A 10279-nucleotide genomic window follows, 5' to 3' on the forward strand; every position below is an offset into this window, starting at 1 on the left:
TGACTCTTTTCTTTTGAGCAATTGGCTCTACAGACTTGAATGTGTTGAGAGAATGCTGCGCCAGGTCTCGCGGAACCCCAGTCATATCAGAATGTTGCCACGCGAAGACCGATATATACGTTGTGAGCAATCTTTTCATTCTCACCCTTGTGTCATCTGATATCGTAGCTCCAATTGTGATTGTTTGTTCTGGGAATTTTGGGTTGAGAATCCATTCCTCTGGCGCGTTGTTTGCCATTGGAAGCTTCATTCTCCCTTCTCGAGGTATACTTGTTACTGCGCACAAATGATCTCGGTATACAAATGTTACTCCTGTTGGTGTTGGGAACCCCAACGCGCCGTGCGCTGGTGACGGTATGGCGTTGAATTGGGCAATCGTTCCTCTACCCAAGATCATATTATGGCATGAAGTGGTGGGCAAGACCAAGAAGTTGACAATTTCAGCTCGCTTGTGTTTCTCATCCCCCATAGTTAGTTCGAATTGTACCTGAGCTAGGGGGTGAATAATTTCGTTTGAGACACCCGAGATTGGTGCATTCACAATTTCGAGCCTTGCTTGGTCTGCTGGATCCAACTTCCTGAAACATTGCTCATACATGATGTCTGATTCACTGCCGGTGTCCACCAGGACTTTTGACACCTCATAATGAGCGATGTGTGCAGTGATGACTAGAGGACTGCTGATAGACGGGCCTCCTCTGATTCTTGGGAAGATTACTTGTTGCTCGCGCCAATCCCCTTGGACTTGCGCGCTTCTCTTCCTCGATCTTTGCCCTTGCCTTCCTCCTTCAGCTACACAGATTCTTTTGAACTTTTTACTGGCTGGGGCTCCGTCTGGTTGTTCATTCTCTGGTCTTGGATTTTTTACCAGGTGAGCCAACTTGCCTGATTTTACATCTTTTTCGATCGCATCCTTCAAATGGTGGCATGCATCGGTGTTGTGCCCTGTGGATTTGTGAAACTCACAATACTTGCCACTGTTTGATGGTCCCTTATGGAGTAATGGCCTGGGCTTTTAAACTGGACATTCTCTGTGTTTAACACTTGCGAAGGCGTTTTGGTGAGGGGGGTCCATATTCTTGGTAGAGGTCTGTTAGGCTCTCTGGCGCCTTCCTTCCTGTCCCCCTCTCCGCGATTAAGCATGTCTTTTTGGGGCTGGGGTGAACTTAGTTGCGCTTGCTTTTCTGCGGGAGAATAATTGGTTTGTTGCAACCTGGACCATACGGAGTTTTGTTTGCCCCTCCTTTCATTGTTGCGTGGTGTTTCTGTTTGATGCCCTCTATCTCTTGCTGTCTTGGGCAATTTGTTTTTCATTTCGCGCGAAGACTCGCGATGCTTCCATAAGCTTAGCCCAAGTGGTTGGCATGCCATCTCTGCTCACGAGAGCTCTGCGGAGTTGATCATTGTGCGCACCTTGTATAAAGGCCACGCGCAAGAGTTGTTCAGTGATACCTCCAATTGCAAGAGATTACTGATTGAAACGAGTTATGTAGTCTTCAATGGTTTCATCATTCCTGCGCACGCAGTGCATGATGTCATCGGGGTAGCGCGTGTGTCTGCGCTGCTGTACAAAGTGAGCCTGGAACTTTTCCAATAGCTCTTCGAACCCATCGATTTGTCCTGTCGGCAAACTTTCGAACCAGACACGCGCTGCGCCCGTGAGGCAGCGAGCAAACATGTGACACCATGTTGGCAACGTCCAGCTTTCTAGGTTTCCAGTGTTGTAAAAACCTTGTAAGAAATCGTCTGGATCTGTTGTGCCATCGTACTTGCCTAAACCACTTGGCATCTTGGTTTTGTGTTGAATGGGAGCCTTCGCGATGCGCTCCGTGAATTTTGAATGTTTTACCAAGATGGCTGGCCTATATGTTGTGGTTACGTCCACTTGCTCTTTCGCTTGTGGGTTGTATGGTGTGTATAGATCCATATCGGCTTTGGTTCCAGGCGCTATGTTCATGTGCGCGCGGAGCTGTGACCCTCCTGCATGAGTATCTCGCGTCTTCCTCATGCTGTGCATCTCTTCCTCATCACTAATATCAGCGTGTTCGGTGTAAACAGAGTGACCATCTTCCGGCGCGCGCGCCTTTTTTGTTGTTCCTTGAATGGTTTGTTTATCAAATGCGAGCCTTTGTGTCAAGTCGGCTAACTTTTTGTGTTTTACCAGTTCATTGTATTTGTCCATTAAACGCCGTTGTTCGTTTATGAGCCATTCTTTAGGGTCATTGGTTTCAACTTCCGGACCCATTGGTCCTTTTTGTTTTGCACCAATCAGATTTTGGAACGTGAGATCGTCTGGAGGAGTTTCAGTCTGGCTATGAGGTGTTGTGATGAAGGGATGGTTACTGGTGGTGCGCGCAGTATCACGCGGCGCCCTCAGAAACTGATGTCCCTCATTAACATCCTCAAGCTCATTATCCTCCAGAACTTGATCGCTGTTTCGAACACCGGAAACCATGTTGAAGATTTTCAGAGAGAAAATTGGTGAAATAGTGGTTTTGTTGCCGTGGTCCCACGGATGGCGCCAATGAAGAAGCGTGGATCGACTTACTTATATACGATCAACGTTCCTCGGGTATGAGTGTGCTGTATCACCGATGGTTTTCCAGAATATGAGTTCTTCCACCTACAAAATGAGCAGCACCGTGAATTTACCCCTCAGAAAGGGACAGAGGGGTCCTCTTTGGGGTAACCCTCCGGTGTGAGAATAAGATATTGTAGGAGAAGATGATAAGAATGTGAAAGTGAGTAAGGACTTAGAATATATTTTCTTGCTTACCTCCCACTGTGGAGGTGGTGTGGTATTTATAGTATTAGGGTTTCCAATGATTGGGCTCAGACCCAATTAGGGCCTTTTTGGCCTCCTCCTATTGCTTCGTGCCACGTGTCCTTAGGACACCTGGTGCTTTTTCATTGATTATTCTCTGACCAAGGTATTTCACCTAACCCATGTGAAATCACGTGGTAGCACATGGGCTTTGCTGAGTTGTCCACCCTTCATTGGCAGCTGTCAACATCAGCATATTCTTTATTCCTTAAAGGATACCTTCTGGGAGGTTGTCTGATGAGCACAATCATGGTTGTCCTTATCCTGATTTGGATAAGGACGTGGTTGATTGTGTGCATGTGTGATATGCGCCTATCCTGGGGATGCGCGAGGTCTTCTCTTTATTCTCACGCGCAGATGTTTCATGCGCAGATGTGATATGCGTGAGCATGTGATATGCGCAAGCATATGTAATATGCGCGAGCATATGTGATATGCGCCACGTGCAGATGTGATATGCGTGAGCATATGTGATGCGTGAGCATATGTGATGCGTGAGCATATGTGATGCGTGAGCATATATGATATGCGTGAGCATATGTGATATGCGCCACGCGCATAGGTTTTGGCTTTGCGTCTTCATGACATCCTGATTTCAAGCCTCTTGTCTATATCTTGTGGGTTGACCCGCCCCGCTCGATGTTAAGGCGGGTGCATACCTCTTCAGTCCTCAACATCAAGAGTGGAACACTTGAACTCTGTTAATCTCGGTAGTTCTTCTTCATCTTCAGGCCCATCATTTCTCCCTGGCTCAATTTCTTCTATCCATTTCCCCGTTGGTCTCCGCCGTAAACATTTATTTTTTTTCGACTTCGTGATTGGGTTACTAGAGCTATTACTCATAGTTTCATCCATTGTTTCATACGAATGTGTTTGTCTGCGTGTGTGTGTGTTTGATGAGTGTGAGATGAATGTCTATGATACTTTGTGTGTGATAAATGCATGTGTTACTTAGTGTGTGTTTGTTCCTTTTTTACTTTTACTAATTGTAGTAAAACTTCACAATCACCATTAACATCATTTTCCAACTCTAATTGCTTTCTACTTTACCGCCATTTAAATGCATTTTAATTTAAGTTTCAATTTTTATGTTGTATTGTATGTACTCTACTGTATTAGTGTATTGTATTGTACTGTACTTTCATTCTTTCATTGTTCTATTTAGAGGATCTTTATTTTCTTTTTTGTTATTTTATCCTTTTTGAACATGTGGCAAAGGGTTATGTGTATGGGGGGTATGCATTGTTCTTTCTTATACGTCTAGACTTGCTTTACTATCACTTTATGTTAGATTTCTTTTTGGGTAAATGGGCATTGCCCGGTAAAATTGTATAAATGAAAAGAGATTACAAGATTTAAGGGGCATACCCCCGAGCAACCTACCAAAGGATACCCGAAAAACCAAACTAGAAAACCATACCACACCTACTAAAATACTAAAAAAGTAACAACTAATAGGATTAATATCCTTTCCTAACAACATACAAAAAAATATTGCCAACTAACCAACCTTAACGTAACACAAAACTAAAAAGTAAAGTATTATATACCCCATGAAATTGGACGGCTAATATCTAATAAACACCCCCTAAGTGGGCCTTGAAAGCATCATTACTTCAAACAAAAAGAACTTTTGTAGCCCATCATCATTTGAACTCAACAATGGGCCTTCACAAGGCAGCCCAACACAACAAAATGATGAAATGAAAGGGCCTATAATTAGCAATTTTCAACAGCCCATGATACTCTTCACAAACAGGGATTACACCACAACACACATAACCATGCAATGTGGCATCTGGACGATTAAAGTATATGTATACCTCTGGTTTTAGTCATTCATATGTATAACTCTGGTTTTAATCATTCCCAAATGATAATATACTTTTAATAGTGTCAAAGATACACTTTCTTTTTCTTTACAATTCAATTATTGATTTACATATAAAGGGTTTTTTCATTTCTATGTTTTTTTGTTAAATATTACATGTAGGAATGAGCATGGTACCATACCGTTACCGAAAATACCGATCCCGAAAATTGGAAATTCTTGGTACCGGTACCGGGACAGTACCAGGATGGTACCGGTACCGAGGGTAAAAAATCGGGAAATACCGGTATCGTACCGTACCGATCCCGAAACTTAAAACTTGATACCGTCGGTACCGATTCGGTACCGATTTTGCTCATCCTTAATTACATGTGAATGCTTGGAGCTTGAACTGGATTTAATAAGTGGGCTTGTAGCTAAAGAGAGTTGAAGGCCCAAGTTGTGAAGGCCCATTTTGTTATTATTTCCGTTCAGTATACATAATACATATGGGTTTTTTAGAGACTTTTTGATATTGAAGATATTATTTTCTTTCATTAGTTTTTCTTCCAGACGTTCATCACTTTTGATCATTATTCACTTCTTGAGAATTCATTGTATTTTTTATTAATAAAGATAGTGAGGTTAAAATTCTGACATATAGACATGTAAAAGAGGTATATTCGTATCAAATATGTAGAAAACTAAATGCATAAACAAGTTAGTATGATAAATCAATTTAATATAATAATATAATGGGTGGAAAGTGTCAAAAAAGCACTAAATACGAGGCAAGCAGGGTATAAAGGAATAACTGTATAACAAAAATTTTTTATCAACAGGGCCTTAATATATGCAAGCGAAACCGGCTTATCCTTACCGGCCCACTAATTTTAAATAACTGTTTATATATCATAGTTAAAACAATATGTTAAATTCTCCAAAATCTCTGTTGATATGCATAATAATGTCTCCAAGATAGTATATATGTACACATACACAAACAAACGGCTAGTGTCGGGTAGTAAAAATCCGGAAATAAAAAAAACCCGATTTTAGGCTCGGATTTTTTTTTTCACATCTCTATTCTATGAATACGATTAAATTTGTGTTTGCATATATTGAAAAAAAAATTAATAATTTGGGCTTTAACTATAAAATTCCAGTGAGCCATTTAATGGGCTTTGAGATAACCTCCCACAATCCGTACTATACGGATAGGGTATGCATTTAAGTACAAAAACCCGTACTCAGAATCGGACCCGATTTATACCCGCTAGGCCGCTAATACCGGAAACCGGGTTTTTCAAATACCGAATCTATACCCGAAATTACCTAAAAAATACTTAAAAAATACCCGAAAATACCCATAAAAAGTGTAACTCTTTAAAAAATCCAATATATACCCGAAAAATATCTAGAAAAACCCCCGAAGATAAGCTTTTTTTAATACCTGAAAACAAGGTATTCAAATACCTGGTTCTATACCCGATAAAAACCCGATGCATAGGATATAGTTTTTAGAGGCAATACATGGACCCGACCCCGACCCGAGTATTACCAATACCCGATCATCCCTGAACCCAATTCCATATCCAAACCATAGTATTTGAAAGACCAGATTTGTGCACCTCTAGGTCCACCACTACCCCCACCCCCACCCACTTGCAGCCTTTATCATTTTCCCGCCAAAAACCCATCCTCATCCACCAATTTAGGCGCCAAAATCCTTCTTCATTTTCCCGCAATCGACACACACTCCTTCATTTTCATTTCACCTATGTGTGTTCACTCCGAAACCTTCACCTTCACCTTCACCTTCACTTCATCAGAATGGATGTCAACTTCAGTCAAGACGAAGGTACGTCTTATTATTATTATTATTATTATTATTATTATTATTATTATTATTATTATTATTATTATTATTATTACAATCCGTCTAGGGTTTGCTAGTCAAATTGTTGGAAAATTTGTTACGTGTGCATTAGTAGGTTGTTATGACACAACAAATGCACACTAATAGACATTGGTGAATGAGATATCGATGTGTGATTGTGTGTATTTGAAAGAAAATACTATAGTGGTGTATCCCACATTGGTGGGATGAAAAACTTGTGCCTTGTTTTTCCTCTATAAATAGAGAGGTAAACTAAGTTGCAACACACACCAAACCTTACACACAACACAGGCATTGTTGCAAGGTTTTTCTAACTTCTTCTTCTACATTTCTGGTTTCTTTTATTCGAACCTTTTTCAGGTTTACGGTTAACTCCGGCAGTACTACTGCTCCGGCTGTTGTACCCTGGGAAACAACGACTTCTCTTGGGAGACTCGAAATATTGTTTTAAGGGCCCCGTGTTCAACACGATCCTCAGCCAAACCGTATTTTTATTTTTTTTTCGTAGGTTTATTTCTTTGATTCTGTATTGTATTTTAGATTCTTGTATTGTATTGTATGAGTAATAAAACTGTTTGTTAATTTTCTGTTTATTTACTCAATTCACGAATTCGGTTCATACAATCTTAAAACAATATTTTTAAAACCGTTTCGTGAAAACTTTGTTTAAATTTTCAGAAACTGTTCTGTTTTGATCCAAACCAGTTTTGTTTCAAAATAGTATATGTTTTAAAAACAGTTTTTTCTTTTCTGTTTAGGTCTCAGAATCAAGAATTGGATTTTCAAAGTTGGACTTAGACAGATTCGTTCTTGGTTTAGCATTCTGAAATCAGAAAAGGCTCTTTTTTTGGGCTGGTTTTGTTATCTCGCACGAGATAAAGCTATCTCGCACAGGATAAATTTATCTGGCAAATTTCAGAATTTTCTGAAATTTTTTTCTAAGTTACTAACTTGGTCTGTTTTCTGTGTGCAAGAATGACAGGACCAACCCCAAACACTTCTAATGCTACCCCTGCTGTCCATTTGACCACCCCAGCCAATGTGGGAGCGACCACAATGGCTAACCATGTTGAAAAACCCGAAAAGTTCACGGGTGTCCACTTTAAGAGGTGGCAGCAGAAAATGTTTTTCTACTTGACAACCTTGAACTTAGCACAGTTCTTGGAGAAAACAGCCCCAATACCCACTGCCCAAGATGATGCCCAAAGTGTGAGTGCTTTGGACGCTTGGAAACATTCTGAATTTCTATGTCGCAATTACGTGCTCAATTGTTTGGCGGATCCATTGTATAACGTCTATTATGGGATAAAGACTGCCAAAGAACTATGGGAGTCTTTAGACAAGAAGTATAAAATCGAAGATGCGGGAACAAAGAAATTTGGCCACATTTGGACTTTAAAATGGTTGACTCCAAGACTGTGATCACCCAAGTCCAAGAACTACAAGTTATACTTCATGAAATTCATGCCGAGGGTATGACACTTAGTGAAACGTTCCAAGTTGTAGCCATAATTGAAAAGTTGCCTCCTAGTTGGGTTGAGTTTAAGAATTATCTTAAGCACAAACGAAAGGAGATGACTATTGATGAATTAATTGTTCGTCTTCGAATTGAGGAAGACAATAAAACGGCTCAAGCTTGTTGGAGCCAATGGCTAAGGCCAACGTGGTTGAACTTGGAAAATCTTCTAAGGGGGGTAAGGGTAAGGGTAAAATGAATAAGGGAAAGGGAAATGTGAACCTTGGACCGAAGAAGGAGGTTGTGAAAAGGAAACCTCAATCTTCAAACTTCCAAGGTGTTTGTTACAATTGTAATGAGAATGGCCATCGTGCGAACCAATGCAAGAAGCCTAAGTGTGAGCGTGCGCATATGGTGGATGAAAATGGTGAACCGTTGGTGGCAATGATCACCGAGCTCTCGACAATGATTGAAGAAATCAATCTTGTGGGGGACAAACCGCAAGGATGGTTCATTGATACGGGTGCGACCCGTCATGTGTGTGGTGACAAGACCCTCTTTAGCACCTTTAAGGAGGCTGCTAGTGATGCTAAGTTGTTTATGGGGAATCAAGCAACGGCCGACATCAAGGGTGAAGGGAATGTGATCTTGAAGATGACTTCGGGAAAAGAGCTTACCTTGAGCAACACTTTGTATGTGCCCGAAATTCGTAAGAATTTGGTTTCGGGTTGGTTGCTTAATAAGTTTAGTTTTCATTTAGTGTTTGAGTCAGACAAGTTTGTCTTGACTAAGCGTGGAATGTATGTTGGTAAAGGCTATGCCCTCAATGGTATGTTTAAATTTGATGTAACCGTGATTGGAAATGAAATGAATAAGGCATCTACTTCTGCTTATATTATTGAGTCTTTAAATTCAAATGTTTGGCATGGTAGATTAGGACATGTAAATTTCAATTCACTTCGTCGTTTAATTAAATTAAAAAGCATACCAACATTCCACATTGATACAAACTCGAAATGCGAATCATGTGTTGAATCCAAACTTACAAGATCATCCTTCAAATCGGTTGAAAGAATAACCGAAACACTTGATTTAATTCACACCGATGTGTGCAATTTAAAAATGTGCCCAACAAGAGGGGGAAACAAATATTTCATCACGTTTATTGATGATTGCTCAAAATATTGCTATGTATATTTACTTAAAAGTAAATATGATGCAATAGAAAATTTTATCTTGTTTAAAAATGAAGTTGAGTTACAACTTAACAAGAAAATTAAACGTGTGAGAAGCGATCGAGGAGGTGAATACGTTTCACCATTTGCGGATTTATGCGCACAAAGTGGCATAATACATGAATTAACCCCTCCTTATTCTCCACAATCAAATGGCATGGCGGAACGAAAGAACCGTACATTGAAAGAGATGATGAATGCCATGTTGGTTAGTTCTGGGGTGAGCCATGACATGTGGGGGGGTGCCATTTTAACGGCAAATTATCTTTTAAATAAGATACCTCTCAAGAATAGGGACGAGACTCCTTATAAGTTATGGAAGAAAAGAGAACCTTCGTACAAATACATGAAAATGTGGGGGTGCCTAGCTAACGGCATAATACATGAATTAACCCCTCCTTATTCTCCACAATCAAATGGCATGGCGGAACGAAAGAACCGTACATTGAAAGAGATGATGAATGCCATGTTGGTTAGTTCTGGGGTGAGCCATGACATGTGGGGGGTGCCATTTTAACGGCAAATTATCTTTTAAATAAGATACCTCTCAAGAATAGGGACGAGACTCCTTATAAGTTATGGAAGAAAAGAGAACCTTCGTACAAATACATGAAAATGTGGGGGTGCCTAGCTAAAGTCACCGTACCACCTCCTAAAGCTCTTAGGATTGGTCCCAAAAATGTTGATTGCATTTTCATTGGATATGCTCACAATAGTAGTGCACATCGGTTTTTGGTACATGAATCCAAAAATTCAAATGTACACGTAAACACTTTCATGGAGGCGAGCCCCAATACTGTCTCGTATTTTGAGCACGTGTTTCCTAAGTTAGGACACACACATGAGGCCTCATCATCACGAGCGAATGATGTAGGTGCAAGCTCGTCAACACAAAATGACGACTTGGTTCATGAAGGAACACATGAACGGCCCGAGACTGAGGATGGTGATTTAAGACGAAGCAAAAGACAAAAGGTTGCAAAATCCTTTGGTCCTGACTTCGTAAGCTTTATGGTTGAAGGTGAACCTAATAACTACCATGAAGCGGTGACCT

The sequence above is a fragment of the Bidens hawaiensis genome, unplaced genomic scaffold (genome assembly GCF_021521415.1).
Source record: "Bidens hawaiensis isolate Kalapana, Puna unplaced genomic scaffold, B.hawaiensis_p1.1 tig00002772_1, whole genome shotgun sequence".
In the NCBI taxonomy this organism is placed as follows: Eukaryota; Viridiplantae; Streptophyta; class Magnoliopsida; order Asterales; family Asteraceae; genus Bidens; species Bidens hawaiensis.